Consider the following 15,068-nt stretch of genomic DNA (forward strand, 5'->3'; position numbering starts at 1 on the left):
ATGTTTTTTTAACATGTTTTTTTTGTGTGCTTTTGTCTGTGAATATTTATGAATGTAGATGTTTTGTGGCCTTTTGGAGGCTTATATGTGCTTGGGACATTTCTCTGACGGCTGATAATCTATAATTTTGGTAATCTCCTGGTGACAACATAGAGTAGCTTGGAGACTTTCACACGCTCACTGATCAGGTCATGTGACCTGGGTGGGTTAGATCATTATTTGCCTTATACTATATTATAGGTTGTACAGTCTCTCTCACTTTCTCACAGTTAATCTCACATTAATTGAGTGTGACATTAATTTGCCCCTCTGTGTGCTTTTCTAAACCACTGAGATTAACAGCTTTTCTATCAGAAAACTTGGTATCATATTGGCTGTAAATTTAAGCTTTTAATCAGCCAGTTTGTGTTATTTCAGACCCTAAATATACAAAGTATTACCTGAATGAGTACTGTAGGTCTTGCAGACCCACACAGAAGACGTGGGAGTTGCACACTGCAATCAGCACAGAGACATTATTGATTACATGGTTGGTCTGTCTTGCTCATGCAAGCATGGCTAATCATCACTTCTTCCCTCACACCCACATGACATAACAGGGAATGTTCAGTTCTGAGGAAGAAGCTTCATATCAATCAAAGACTGCACACATACCCTGAAGGCATACGTCCACACTTTTATAGGAATTTAGACATTTTGAACACACACAGACACTCTTATCAGGTAAACACAGAGACAAGTGGATTTTCCCATCTGCTTTGGGGAGACAAGGGGTCCTGCTGCAGATCCAAGCAGCAGAAGAATTTATCATAGAAAGCACTTTATAGATTCTTTGTTTTTCTGGCTTTCATTGGGCATTTGGTGGAGATGACTATGCAAGCATGAATAGACAGTCAAGGCATTGCTGAACATGAGATACCTTTATTTGACAGAAATCTTTGGGGTTTTTTTCTGGTTAATGTTGACAGTTTTTGAGCAGAAGTGATGGGTGTGTGCATAAATTCCCTATTAACTTTATATCAGCCATTGGGCTGATTGCGACACATTATATAGCTGGTTAACATCCATTGCTTGCTGTTTGACCTCTAGGGCACAAAATGCTCTACTTATAACTTTTTCTTCACTTCCTTGATGCAGCAGCATAAAGTGTCTCATGAATGTCTGAATAGTGATAAAATGTTTTGTAGTTATCAAATTCAATAATTCGGTGTCACTGAATTAGGCAGTAGAAACTGGTACAGCTTGACAGGTTGGTGGTTTTTCAGGTAGGGCTTTGGATGACAAGATGAAGAAAGCATTTGGAGATTTTCATAGCCTTTTTGTTGTTGTTGTTGTTGAGGGATCTGCAAACTGACTTTGACTGTGTGTTAGCCACAAACGTCATTTTTTTTCTTGGCTAGTATTTGGTAGAACTTGGTATAGGGTAAAATTCAATCACTTTTAATAAGTGGATAATCACACGTTACAAAACTGGTTAAAGCAATAATGTTATTCCAGTGCTCAGGATTTTCCTTTGGTTCATACTTTATTATAATAATAATTATTATACATTAATCAGGCTCTTATTGTTCGAATCAGTTTGTGGTAGTGGGCACTGAAAAGAAATTTAAATTTGAAGTGTCTTTGTAAGCATGAAATGCAGTGGAAGTGGTGTTCTTAACACAGTTATTATGTACTTGAGTGTTGTGAAATGCGTGAAGTGTAGAAATGAATTCCACAGTTGAAGCATCTGGCTGACAGTTGACTAATGGCCAACCTTTTCAGTGGAAATGACCAGCGTGCGTTAGGCTGTGACATGTTGTCTTCTGCTGAGCGTGTGTGCATTATGGCGAGCGTCCATCTCATTTCTCTGCCAGAGAAACCTCTTCTTGCCAACTTGTCTGACGTGGCTCTCCATTCTCTTTAAATCTGAAGGCCTTGACAGATTCCCGAGTATAACTTTGGCACCAGTAGAGGGTTTTTATTGCCAGGTTGTAGTAGAGAGCTGTCATTTCTCTTGTCCGGGAATTTTGGATGAAACCATAAAATCTGGATTGTCATTATGTTTGAGGTTTTGGGAAAAATAACTCTGTCCCTGGATTGAATTTACTTAATTGCAAACATCTCCTTTGTTTTTGTTTCAGTTTTACGATCCATGCTTGTTTATTTAGAAACACACAAGTAAAATGTAAAATTATAGCAAATGTAAAGCAATTTTTATGTTTAGTGCTTGAGCTTTTTATTATTGAAGTTTATCGCCTCTTTTTCTAATTCTGATTCTTCTATTTTCTTGCCCCAAGCTCACTGATGTCTTCTGGGTTAGCTTTCACAGTGAAATGACTGCTTTTCTCTCCATTTATCTTTCCTCTCCATTCTTTCCCGATTACTTTATCTTCCTTCGTCTGTCGCACCTCAGTTGCTTTTCTTTTTGAGGGGGGCTTGCTTTGCAGTAGAATTCACCCAAGTGTTGTTGTTCTGTGCTGCAATCATGAGACAAAAACGGGGCATTTACACACTCCTCCTACGCACACTAATAGACATGAAACATTGCAGGGTTGTGAAGTAGTCAATGGGGTGTAAAATGTGATAAACTCTGCTGGTGTGTTTCACTTTGCTGCTGTCAGCCAGAAAAAAAACACACAGCCCTGAAGACTGCTCATCATTTATCAGCCTGCAGAGCACTGCTGCAGCATCTGCAGGCTGATTCATACTGTGTGTGTATCTGGAACTGTACAGTTCGTACAGTTTTAAAACGCGGTTTTGGAAAATATAGTTGACATAGGTGGAATTTAGGATCCTCTCTTGCAGTACAAAGTGGGTTTTTTTTCCCCCTCTGGGTCTCTTTGGATGATTTGCTTCGTTGTCCAATCATAGCACCCTGTGGGGTTGCCAATGACCAGTGGCATTACAGCCAGGGTGGTGCAGCAGAGGAGGTTAATGTGCAGTCAAACACACCAAACTCAATAGTCTGTGGGTAAAAGAGAAACACACCTATTGAAAGTTTGTCACCTTCAGCATAAAGCTACATTTACATTTTGACATGCAGTGGTGAATGATTTAGCTTTACCACAATTAGTTAACATAAGTGAATCGATGTCGGCTGAACAGTTTCAACAATATTGGGTCACAAGATTCATTTGGTGCACATGGGGATCCAAGGCTGACCTGTGTGGTTGGATACAACAGACAAGCTGTTGGAAAGCTGAAAGTGGCAACAGTGACAACGTGAGCATTAGAACTGGACCACGGAGCAATGGCAGAAGCTGGCTTGGTCTGATGGATCATGCTTTCTTTTGCATCACATGGATGGTCAGGGTTATGTGTTTATGTGTCTGTCGCTTACCTCCGGAAAACCTGGCACGCGATGCTGGTGGAGGCATTGTGACGCTCTTGGCAATGTTCTGTAGGGACACCTCGGGCCCTGCCGTCCTGCCATGTGCATGTTACTTTGACATGTACCTAAGCATTGTTGCAGAGCCTACTACCAATTAAGCATATTAGGTGATGTGCATCTCTGTAATGAGAAGGGGTGTGGTCTAATGACATCAACACCTTATATCAGGTGTGCATAATTATTAGGCAACTTCCTTTCCTTTGGCAAAATGGGTCAAAAGAAGGACTTGACAGGCACAGAAAAGTCAAAAATAGTGAGATATCTTGCAGAGGGATGCAGCAGTCTCAAAATTGCAAAGCTTCTGAAGCGTGATCATCGAACAATCAAGCGTTTCATTCAAAATAGTCAACAGGGTTGCAAGAAGCGTGTGGAAAAACCAAGGCGCAAAATAACTGCCCATGAACTGAGAAAAGTCAAGTGTGCAGCTACCAAGATGCCACTTGCCACCAGTTTGGCCATATTTCAGAGCTGCAACATCACTGGAGTGCCCAAAAGCACAAGGTGTGCAATACTCAGAGACATGGCCAAGGTAAGAAAGGCTGAAAGACGACCACCACTGAACAAGACACACAAGCTGAAACGTCAAGACTGGGCCAAGAAATATCTCAAGACTGATTTTTCTAAGGTTTTATGGACTGATGAAATGAGAGGGAGTCTTGATGGGCCAGATGGATGGGCCCGTGGCTGGATTGGTAAAGGGCAGAGAGCTCCAGTCCGACTCAGACGCCAGCAAGGTGGAGGTGGAGTACTGGTTTGGGCTGGTATCATCAAAGATGAGCTTGTGGGGCCTTTTCGGGTTGAGGATGGAGTCAAGCTCAACTCCCAGTCCTACTGCCAGTTTCTGGAAGACACCTTCTTCAAGCAGTGGTACAGGAAGAAGTCTGCATCCTTCAAGAAAAACATGATTTTCATGCAGGACAATGCTCCATCACACCCGTCCAAGTACTCCACAGCGTGGCTGGCAAGAAAGGGTATAAAAGAAGAAAAACTAATGACATGGCCACCTTGTTCACCTGATCTGAACCCCATTGAGAACCTGTGGTCCATCATCAAATGTGAGATTTACAAGGAGGGAAAACAGTACACCTCTCTGAACAGTGTCAGGGAGGCTGTGGTTGCTGCTGCACGCAATGTTGATGGTGAACAGATCAAAACACTGACAGAATCCATGGATGGCAGGCTTTTGAGTGTCCTTGCAATGAAAGGTGGCTATATTGGTCGCTGATTTGTTTTTGTTTTGTTTTTGAATGTCAGAAATGTATATTTGTGAATGTGGAGATGTTATATTGGTGTCACTGGTAAAAATAAATAATTGAAAAGGGTATATATTTGTTTTTTGTTAAGTTGCCTAATAATTATGCACAGTAATAGTCACCTGCACACACAGATATCCCCCTAAAATAGCTCAAACTAAAAACAAACTAAAAACTACTTCCAGAAACATTCAGCTTTGATATTAATGAGTTTTTTGGGTTCATTGAGAACATGGTTGTTGTTCAATAATAAAATTATTCCTCAAAAATACAACTTGCCTAAGAATTCTGCTCTCCCTGTAAACTATAGAGAGGCAAATTCAGTTTGTTATAAATCTCATAATAATGATCATATTAATTTAATGCTATATCGGGTAAATTACATTTTCCGCCTGTTTAACTCTGACTGAAGCTTATATCCTGAAACCTATTAGAAAACATGGCCATGCTGGGATCGGTTCAGCCCCCAGTGACCCTGCTTTGGATAAGTGGCTAAGAAAATGGGTGAATTAATGACTGTGCCATGAGAATAAAGGCATTTTATTTAAAGTGGGAGAGATGTGTTGGAGAGTTAACATTTTTAAGCTGCTGTTTGAATTATAATATGAGAGAAATTAAAACATAAGCAGTTTCATTTGCCAGCAAATTATCTTAAAGACTTTAAAATCTTCTCGTTTTTCTCTCTTCAGTTTGATTCTCAGACAAAATAATTGATTACTCACAAATATCAGCACTGTGACAGTCGCCTGGCTGCTTATCTATCATTAAATTTAGAAATGTATTCACCAGGGCTCCTTGTTTTCTGCTGTGTGCGCTCTTAAGCATGTGATGGTTGTGATTCGTACAGTGTCAGTCACTCCCCGAGGCTGTTGGTGAATGGTGGTGTGGGAAGAAAGGATTTATTACCTCACTTCTCCCACTGAAAGGTAGTTTCATTCTTAATTATTTTGCTCCCAAATTCATGATCTACATGATTCCTGCTGTGCCTGATCTGTGCCTGAGGCTCTTGTTGTGTTTTCCCTTAGAGTGGAAGTAAGATGCATGTTGATCATTATTTGCATTGGTTTCCTACTACCACTGTGATTCATGAAACCCTTTTGTTCTCTGTTTATTTTTTTAAATGAATGATTATATGCAGGGATCTTTTGGTGGGAAGCACATATTCACTCATAACATCTTGCTCTTTGTGTTGTTGTGATATCATCATATGCCAGTGCATCATGGGTTGTTGTGCACAAGTTTACTCTGGCACACCTGACTTCAGCCGTTCATTTTTTTTATCAAAGTAATGAAGCTATGGTTCATGCGGCTGTCATCTGTTTGCTAGTTTGCACTTTCCTGTCACAAACAAGAGAGACACGCCATCTTGTCAACCATTCCCCGTGTGTAAATGGCTCATTTGTTTCTCTCACTTATTTGATTTTATTTTTATTTTGTCAGTTGCCATTCCCAGAAATTGGGACAACTTACGGTAAACACTGTTTTATTTACCAGAAGTTTCCATACTCTCTGTGCAGAGAGTTTAACCCTTCATCTGCAGGCCAGTGCTGTTAGCCAGCAGCAGCATTTTGTTCCCTTTGCTTCCTGTGCTTTCTCACGGGGTAAGATTTAAAAGACTCTTACCTGACCTCTGTTCCTCAGGGTATGATGGAGCCTTTGATCTCCACTTTCATCCATCCAGCCTACCCACTTTTATTCCTTGTACCTTGCTCTCAGCTAGTCCCTCTTCTCAGCCATGGTAGACCTTTCATAATTGGCCACACTTGACCTTCAGTCTGTTTCTGCAGTTAAGCTCTCAGCTACTGCTGCCTCCACAAAGCTATCCTTTTAAGAAGAGCTCTGAAAAATAATAGCTTCTGGCTTGAAACAACTCAGGCTGTTTACAGAATGGGAAATGCTTCAAAGTAATCTTCATGCTTGATGTCTTTAGGTGTTCAGTGGAAATAATGAAGTCTAGAAGTGACTGGAAAAATCCTCTGCTTTTCCAATTCACACTCCAGTCTGTAGTTTTTATAGCAGCAAGATCCAGTAAGTAATGAGGTTAGTAAAACAAATGTTTAAATTAGACACTAAAGACTGTAGCTGTTCTGTGTCTTTAGTCTATAAAGGTCATTTTAATTAAAAAAATCCACAAATACATAAAGTTGTCAGAAATACATAACCTGGCATTACAGTAGTCACAAACAAACATTCATGGACTGGCACACAAGCTGATTAGAGAGGTTCTCTAGCTTTCACTCCAGACTCTTGTACTTGGCTTAAGTGCTTTCAGCATTAACTCTGTGTCACTGACCCAGCTTTTGGCTCACACAGACACACTGACTTACTGTTGTATAATTGGAGGTCAAATGACTGGCAGTGCAGGCCAGAAGAGAGAAGGAACAAATTTCAGATTTTATAGGAAAGTTTTTTAGATTTTACAAAATGCACACAGCAAGATGATTATAAAGCACTACTGTGTTGAAAATCTGTCTGTTAGATGTCCTCTTCAAAGCTCAGTTGCAGCTTAAGAGGCGATGTTTACAAGTTGTTTCAGTCTTCTCATTAAAAGGATCAAAATGCCCACAGGAATGAGGGCTGGGTCATTAGTTAGATTTTAATTTCAATTAAGAATTTGGCTTTCAGCAATTATGAAAACAAAACTTTGACATTGATTTTCACTAGGAAGCTCTCTAAAAAGTGAAATTCCTAAGAGGTGGAAAGGTCATTAACAGTTTCCTGCCTTTAGTTCCCCATTACTCTCCTCCTGTCCCTTGTTGTCCTAAGGATGAGTATCCCTGGGCCTTTTTGTTGCAAGAGTCACCCATGCATTTCATGCATTTATTCTTTTTTTTTCTTCTTCTTTTTTTGTTTTTGTTTTACCTTTTAAGATAGAGCCAAAGCGTCAACCCCATCAAACACCTTTAGAATGTGCTCGAACGGAGCTCACAAACCAGGTGCGCTCGTCCGATATTGGTGTCTGACCCCACAACTGCCCTTTTGGATGGAAATGCAAAAAAATTTCCACTGATACACTCCAAAATCTTGGAAACTCATTATCGCAACAAGCTTCAACTTAAGAAGGGAAAGTTATACTAGGCTGTTTAATTTGCATGCATAACTATACTCCTCAATATGTTGGGGAAAAAGTACAGAACTCAATAAAATAAAATAAAAAAAAAACCCAAACAAACCCTTTTGTAAATAAGATTAAATGGACTTACAATATTAAGGAAGCTGTTTTCCAGTGAAAACAGTTCCCTCTCCAAATAATGCTCTCATTGCTGTCTTTACTGAGTCAGAACTTACGAAGTAGGTCGGGTATGACAAATACATTCTTTTGCTAAGCTTTTAATGGTGGGGCTGTTACTGTGTGTTTTCTCATTTTGACCAGATCTTTGGCGCTTGTGGCAGTCAGTTAGCGCTGCACCCCTACACTGCATGTCACATGTCAAAGAAGAATTCTCTTCATTGCATTCATCCCTGGGGTTTTTTTTTTTTTTTTTATGGCTGGTGGCTCACTACATTTGAGTATGACAGTTCTATTTGGAAAACTTAGTTTTCTAATGTCCTTGATACCACAAACCAGGATACTGTTAAAAATACAGCAAACAAAGAAGAATATTTATCTTTTAGCTGGATAAAAATGGAAATCATTATTTAGTGGACAGCTTTGCTTCTTGCAATTTGCCAAAGTGTCTATTGTGTTTTTAAGATACATGATACTTTATCACTGTGTTTATCACTTGTTTTATTGCAATGCCACCAAAACTTAGCTGTGCCCTGCCCTGCCCTGCTGTGTGTTTGGGTTTCCTGCACTCTTAGAGTGTGTAGGTGGTGTGTGTGTGTGTGTGTGTGTGTGTGTGTGTGTGTGTGTGTGTGTGTGTGCGTGCACGTATACGTGTTGGTTTTAGAACTGTCATGCCAAAATGAAGTGTTTCCTTTCTCCTGCCTACAGGGAAGATATGGCAGCCACAACTTCCTGACACACCCTTCACTTCCAGCTATCCAGGGGGATTGAGGTGTGCAAACAGTGAAGCGCGAGATTATTTGACTGTCTTTGGTTTAAGCTGCACATGTTTTTCTGTGGGGTTATAGATGGTGACATTATTTCACTTTTTGGGAAATCAGCCTCTCATGCAGTTTGTGAACCTTTTTTAAGAATTGATAAGAAAGAAATGCTTTTTTTCTTACAATAGTTGTCAGATCACACTTTGTCTCTCTCTGTATTTCTTTCTGTCAGTATTTCTGTCTCCCTCTCTTTTTCTGTCTCTTTAAATCACTGTTTTGCTTTCCCTATTTTTTTCCTCCCTTTATCAGTTTCTCTTTATTCATCTTTATTCTTCTCTCACTTTCTGTCTCTGTCTCTCTCTATATGAATTTGTCTATCAATTGAAATTCAAAGGTGCTTTATTGACATGAGTTTCTTAAAACTTGTTTGAAAGCATCATAATACAGTTTCTAAAATAATATTAATAGGAAAAAAGAACAACAAAATTAGACGTTTCAGCTTAAATTGAAAAGCTCAGTGAACACTTAAACGTCATATTGGACATGTGTGTGCATGTGTGTGTATGCCCTTTCTCATTGTCCTTGTTCCTTTTGCTGATTGAAATTTGGAATTACCTAAGTGAATGAAATAAACTAAGAGTTCCTTACTTCACTGCACAATTTCAGGAGGAATTGCGTCATCTTTGTTCACTTGCCAATTTGTGGTCATTGAGCCTATACTTCTTTATGATCTGGCTTAGTTGTCCATTTCTGACAGTTACGAGATATTCTATCCATTCATAAGCTCTGTTTAGGTTCAAATGACCTTCTAATCTGCATTAGTTTCTTCTTCTGAGAGTTTGAGTACTCTCCTGTGAATGCTAATGATCAGTAGGTATTTGTTTGTGGGTGTGGGTTTTTGTTGTTGTTGTTGTTGTTTTTTAAACATGAATGTAAAATGTATATCTGCAAAGCCTTACATGTTGAGGTCGTGATTATTGAGTGGACTCCATACATCACTATGATAGAGCACAAGGAGCAGGATGATGCAATTAAATATCTCGCTTTATCTCTTAACTCTATCTCTCTATAGTTCTTTATCTCTTATCTCTCTTTGTTGATCTCTCTTGGTCTAAATTTCTCTTTCTCCATGTCAATATCTCTTTGTCTTAGAGATATCGATCCTAAGCTGAATTGATTGAGAAATCTACTAGAAGTAATCTGGTAATTTTTGGTTAATTATACTAAATGGAAACTGTTGGTATGTTGGTAGGTGGTGTTTGTGAAGTCTATAAACACATACTCCACAGTAACTTCAGGATTATGGACTCCACATATTGCTGATGTGGTGTTTAAGGGAACATTAAATAACTACATGCTCATTAAATGCACATTTTTGTGGATAAGAAATATCCACTTTAGTCTTATCTGCCATCTCTTCCCAACATACACATGCACAAATTCTTAGTCTTTTCATTTCTTTCTTCAACATTCTTCGAATATCATTTTCACTTTTTTTTTTTTTGTCTTCTTTAGAACATTTTCCCTCTTGTATTGCCATTTAGTTCGCACACTTTTGTGCTCATTATTTCATGCTTTTTGCCTCTTTAATTTCTGTCTCTCTCATTCTGCTAGTGAGAGTCAAGTAAGGGTACACCTACACCATCTTACCTAAATTATCAAATAAAGCGGTATATAGGGTGCTCCTCTGTGGGTATTTTAATTGCCTAGTGCTTTGAAAAAAAAAATGGTGCATTTTAAGCAGCAGCTTCTCCAGTGGATTTCTTGTACTATGAGCAAACTCCAACTCAATTGTCTTTGACAGTTGGTGGAAGTGGTCCTTGTTCTGTCCTGGAGCCTTGGCGAGCACAGCGTTAGCAGTACATGAACCAGTTGTTTTTTTTTTTTTTTTACTTCAAATCTTTAGATCAGAATGAGGACTACCTTTCTCAGCTTCTCCTGTCTCTAGTCTTTTGCCCATCTCCGCTCTCTCATTATGAAATGTTTTGGGTATGGAGTACTTTTGTGAGGGGAGGCCGGAAAAGGCGCTCCATATTTCCCAGACCTCCTTGTGGGAGTGTTTCTCTGCTTTCAGGATGGAGATCCTGGTAGTCTGTTTTTAGAGAAGTCCTGAATCCTACTGCACTTTATGTGGCTGGCCCAGACTCCTTCCACTTTTTTGTGTCTTGTGTCTTTTACTAATTTATTCTGAGGTTACTGTGGTGCAGGAAGTAGAGCAACTGTTCTTGTTGTTTGATGCTATTTAAACAAATTGTATTCAATTTGATAGAGCAGCTTATCTGCTAATGGGAAAGTGAGTGGTTTGACCTGTGGCTCCTCTAGTCTGTGTGTTGGGCAGGATGTTCAACTCCAAATTGCCAATAGAATAGAACGGGGCTTGTTGTGTAGGATTGCTTTGAGTGGGCACTATATAAACACCAATCCATTTGCTGTGGTATCATTTCGTTGACTGGAGCTCCAGACCTTTAGTTTATTTTATCTTTCTTTAAATGGAAATCTTTGTTGGTAAAATAAATTTATGTCAAATAAATGTATTATTCTCTTTCTATGTTGTGGCCACATTGAGTTTGCTTGTGGTTTTCTGGGATATTTGGGATATTCAGAGACGACAGAGTCCAACCCAAGACTGGAGGGGGTGAGGGTACTTGATTAACATGAACTGAAATTTTAAAATAAAAGCGATGGGATTCCTACTGAGTAAATTAATTGGAGGGGCTGATTTTTCTCCTGAATAAATACGAAAAATGTAAAAACTGAGATTCTGGGTCCATCCAATTCTCAGGAGAAGGCATGGTTTGGTCCAGGAGTGGAAGGTGTATCACAGGCGCATTGTACATATTTCAGGATGTCAGTGGGGGAGGTTGAGTTCTTGGCAGAATTGGGAACATATCTGAGGAGGCAGAGAAATAATTTCAGACATTTACCAGGAGCAGCGTCTAGCAGTATGAATGTAGTAAAATACTATTATTTTACTGTCTTTATGTATTCAGTAACGGCACACAATTTGAGTTACGAGTGCAAATGTTGCCAAATGCTAGTTGGTCAGGTCTTATTTGGATTATAAAATACTTGTTTCAAAAAAATAAGTACTGCAAATTCATCCAGTGAAATTATGCGGTTGACTTGATCAGCTGCAGTAAGAGTAGGTGAGTCTAAAAAAATATTTTTAAAGCAAAAAAATATCTGTACGGATTTTAGGCATCCAGTTTGTGAAGGTCTTAACATTCAGAAGGGTAGTGGTCATGCTCAAGTATGAGACAAAACGCTCCTAGGGTTTGGACTTCATAATAATTTGTTTCAGATTTATTTTGTGTTTTGCTGTATGTATTTGTGTGGGTATCACCAATTTCTGTTCTACTGCTGCTTATTTTGGCCAGAGCACTCTTGGCTTAATTCTAATCTGTGTACTGTGCTTTATCCTATTGGTGTCTTTTCTGGATGCCACTTTGCAAAGTTCTTACATGAAGAGAAAGCAGAACCAACTAAACATATACTATAAAATTATAAAACATCTAAACTAAATTTCAAATCTAGGGTAAACATAAGGCTGTAATCTAGCTGTGAACTCTACTAGTGAACTCTTGGTATGACTGAGAGCTGATGAATGCCACTTTAATAGTTTTTCCTCAGGCCTTTTTGTGGCCGTCTTCATCTCATTTGTGTTTTTGTGTTGTGACATTCCCCTCTGATGGCTCATTGATTAATGTTACACACAGAATGAAGCCTTGAAGTTGTAGCTGAACACAACTAAAAAAGGGCGTTGAAATAATATAGCCTGCAGACAAATGGTTTAAATTTTTCTCATAGCTCAACAAATACTGTACAAAGGAGACAAAGGGAGGGTGATATTTGTGTGTCTCTGCCTTCTCTCTGATATGGCATGTGTTGTTGGACAATAGCTCCTCTATGTGTGGCCTCTCCTCAAGGCTGAAATTGTTGTGTCATTTTTCTTCTCCCCTCTCCTCTTGTCTCTTTTCACTCTTTCCCTCTTTTCTCTTGTCTTTTTGCTCTCTGTAACACTGTCTGTCATTCTTTTCCTTTGTTATTGTTCTCTTAAAAATCTTATACATAAAGGCTGGTGCATGCATAAATCTAGTGTTTAACATCCAGTACTTTACACTAAAATATTGCAGATACAGAAGTTCATGATGCAGATCTGGATTTTAATACCAATCTGCATGAAGAGGCTTAGTGTTTCATTCTGAATTTTAAGTTTAAAATGTGCTGCTGTTTAATTATTCAGGTCTTAGTCACGCCGACTGGTAGGCGAACCACCCTGACGGTTGAAGACTGTTACTGGAAATTGCTGTCGATTTGTTAGTGAAATTATTGGTCACATTGTTGATACTTTAGTTGCTAGCACATTGCTGCAGTTGCCTGTAGTTTGCATAGAAGCTGACATAGATGCTGACTTGCCTGCTAACACTCACCAACTGGTCACCATATAGTAGCGAAAACTCTGAAACATGAAAGGTGCAATGCAAACAGGAAACAGAGAACATTTGCCTTCAAAGTAAAAGTTCTGTCTTATCGCTGAATCTAGCATATACAGTGCTTAATAGATGTGCTAGACCACTGCCAAATTATAGTTACTGTATTTTTTTTTTCATAACAGTTTAAGGACTGTATCAGAATACAAATGTTTTACTTTCAGTTTGTTGCGCTTGCTCCCCTCTCTCTAATGAGACTGGCATGTTTGTTGTACACAACACGGACGCTCTGTAAACCGTTATCTATAGGTTTTAGCTGTGTACTGTCAGCAGAAAATGGCATGAAAATGTTATTTGTCTTACTCTTTCTCGTGTTTGTGTTGTTGTTGTTGAGTCTTAAGCTTAGCTGCTGTCACGATGAAGAGCAAAGTCATAAAATAGACCAATTAATTGCAATGAAACAGTGTTAAAACAGTACAAACTGTCCACTACAGGAAAAGTCTGTTCTTCACATGCTCATTTTTTTTTTTATCTAGATATTTTTTTGGCACTACTTCTCCTCCGTGGTGAACTCTGCTGTTTCAGCGTTTCCTAAAATCCATCAGTCTTCATAGCCAGTGATTCACACAAATGGACACAAACTCAATACTATGATATTCATTTAATTTGTTGACTTCTCCTTATGTTAGGTCAAACTAGTTAGAAACTAGAAAGATGTTTGTTGTGGATTATACACTATGGGAAGCTTTTCATTATTTGATTAATATATACCAAATTCAGTAAATGTATAACCTTGTATTTATGTTTTGCTTTATGTAAAGTTGGGAGGGCGATGTTTAAGTCAACATTTATGTTACCATGCATTTAAAGAATGATTTCCAGTCTTTCTCACAGAGAGGGATGAAAATTGTTGATTTAACACTGGTATTATGTCATTACTCATTATCAACAGATACCAAAAGCTAATGTATTAGTGTGATATTGGAAGTAGGAAAATCTGGATTAGTGCATCTGTAACTGATAGCAATATTAATATGATGTAGCTTCTTGTTATTTAGTCACTCACAGAGCTTATAAAGTTATTTTGATGAATACACGTAGAGTAGTTCGCTCCCTTTCTTCGTGACAGTGGAAAACCAGAGGTCTGCATTAGCTACAGACTGCTATCCATGAAGCTGGAGAGGTTCACAGCATGAAGTGGAGGCTTGCCCATGAGAGTGAGTGAGAGAGATGCTTAAGCATGACTAAAAGCCAAAGTATGCCTCAGCAGTTAACACATGAACCGCAGCACCATCAGCTGCATTTCAGAATGCACTTAGATGCCTAATCTGAACTACAGCCACTCCTCTTCTGAACACCCTGCATTGTCTTGAGGCTGTTTAAAAAATTGTATTGGTTTGTTCCTTCAGCTGCTGCCTGTTATCTCATTTGTCAGTTTAAAAAAAAAATGTTATGCAGCAGTACTTAATATATTTTTTTTAAAATAAGGAATTACATCAGGTCACAAAAACTTTTTTTTATTAGACTGCAACTTCAATTGTTGATGTAAAATAAGTAAATATTTCTTCTAAAATAATCTAACATGGACGTTCTTGGTCCTGTGGGAGGCGGATTTGAACCCAGAACCTTCATGCTGTGAGGCAACAGTGCTAACCACCACAGCACTGCTAACCACCACAGCACTGCCTTATCATGTGACTGAACTTAGCATGGCAGTTTGTAAAATGGTCACAATCTCTAATCTACTGATTTTTGTTTCTGGGCATGAATGTTACATTTTTATTTTTTAATGTTCCTGATAACAATGTTTGCTTTGTCTGTTCACATATGTACTAATGTTCATGTACAACAAAAAAGGCTTTTTCGTGACTGTTTTTCTGGTGAATTTGGGCTGAAAGATGTGCTGTTGGCATCCCAGGTGTGAAACCTCTCCAAATTGCTTCCTCCATGCTGTGTTAGCTCTGCCACTAACAGCTCGTGCACTGATCTCAGTGGTTATTACACCTTACAGCTGATTCCATC

The 15,068-nt window shown here is 38.8% G+C and overlaps 1 protein-coding gene across 4 annotated transcripts in view; it reads left to right on the plus strand.

The window, feature by feature from the left end:
• The window catches only part of ehbp1 (EH domain binding protein 1), a 163,563-nt gene that overhangs the window by 6,863 nt on the left and 141,632 nt on the right, over positions 1-15,068 (plus strand). The gene's annotated exons all lie outside the window — the stretch shown is intronic.

Source organism: Maylandia zebra, linkage group LG13 (assembly GCF_041146795.1).
Source record: "Maylandia zebra isolate NMK-2024a linkage group LG13, Mzebra_GT3a, whole genome shotgun sequence".
NCBI lineage: Eukaryota > Metazoa > Chordata > Actinopteri > Cichliformes > Cichlidae > Maylandia > Maylandia zebra.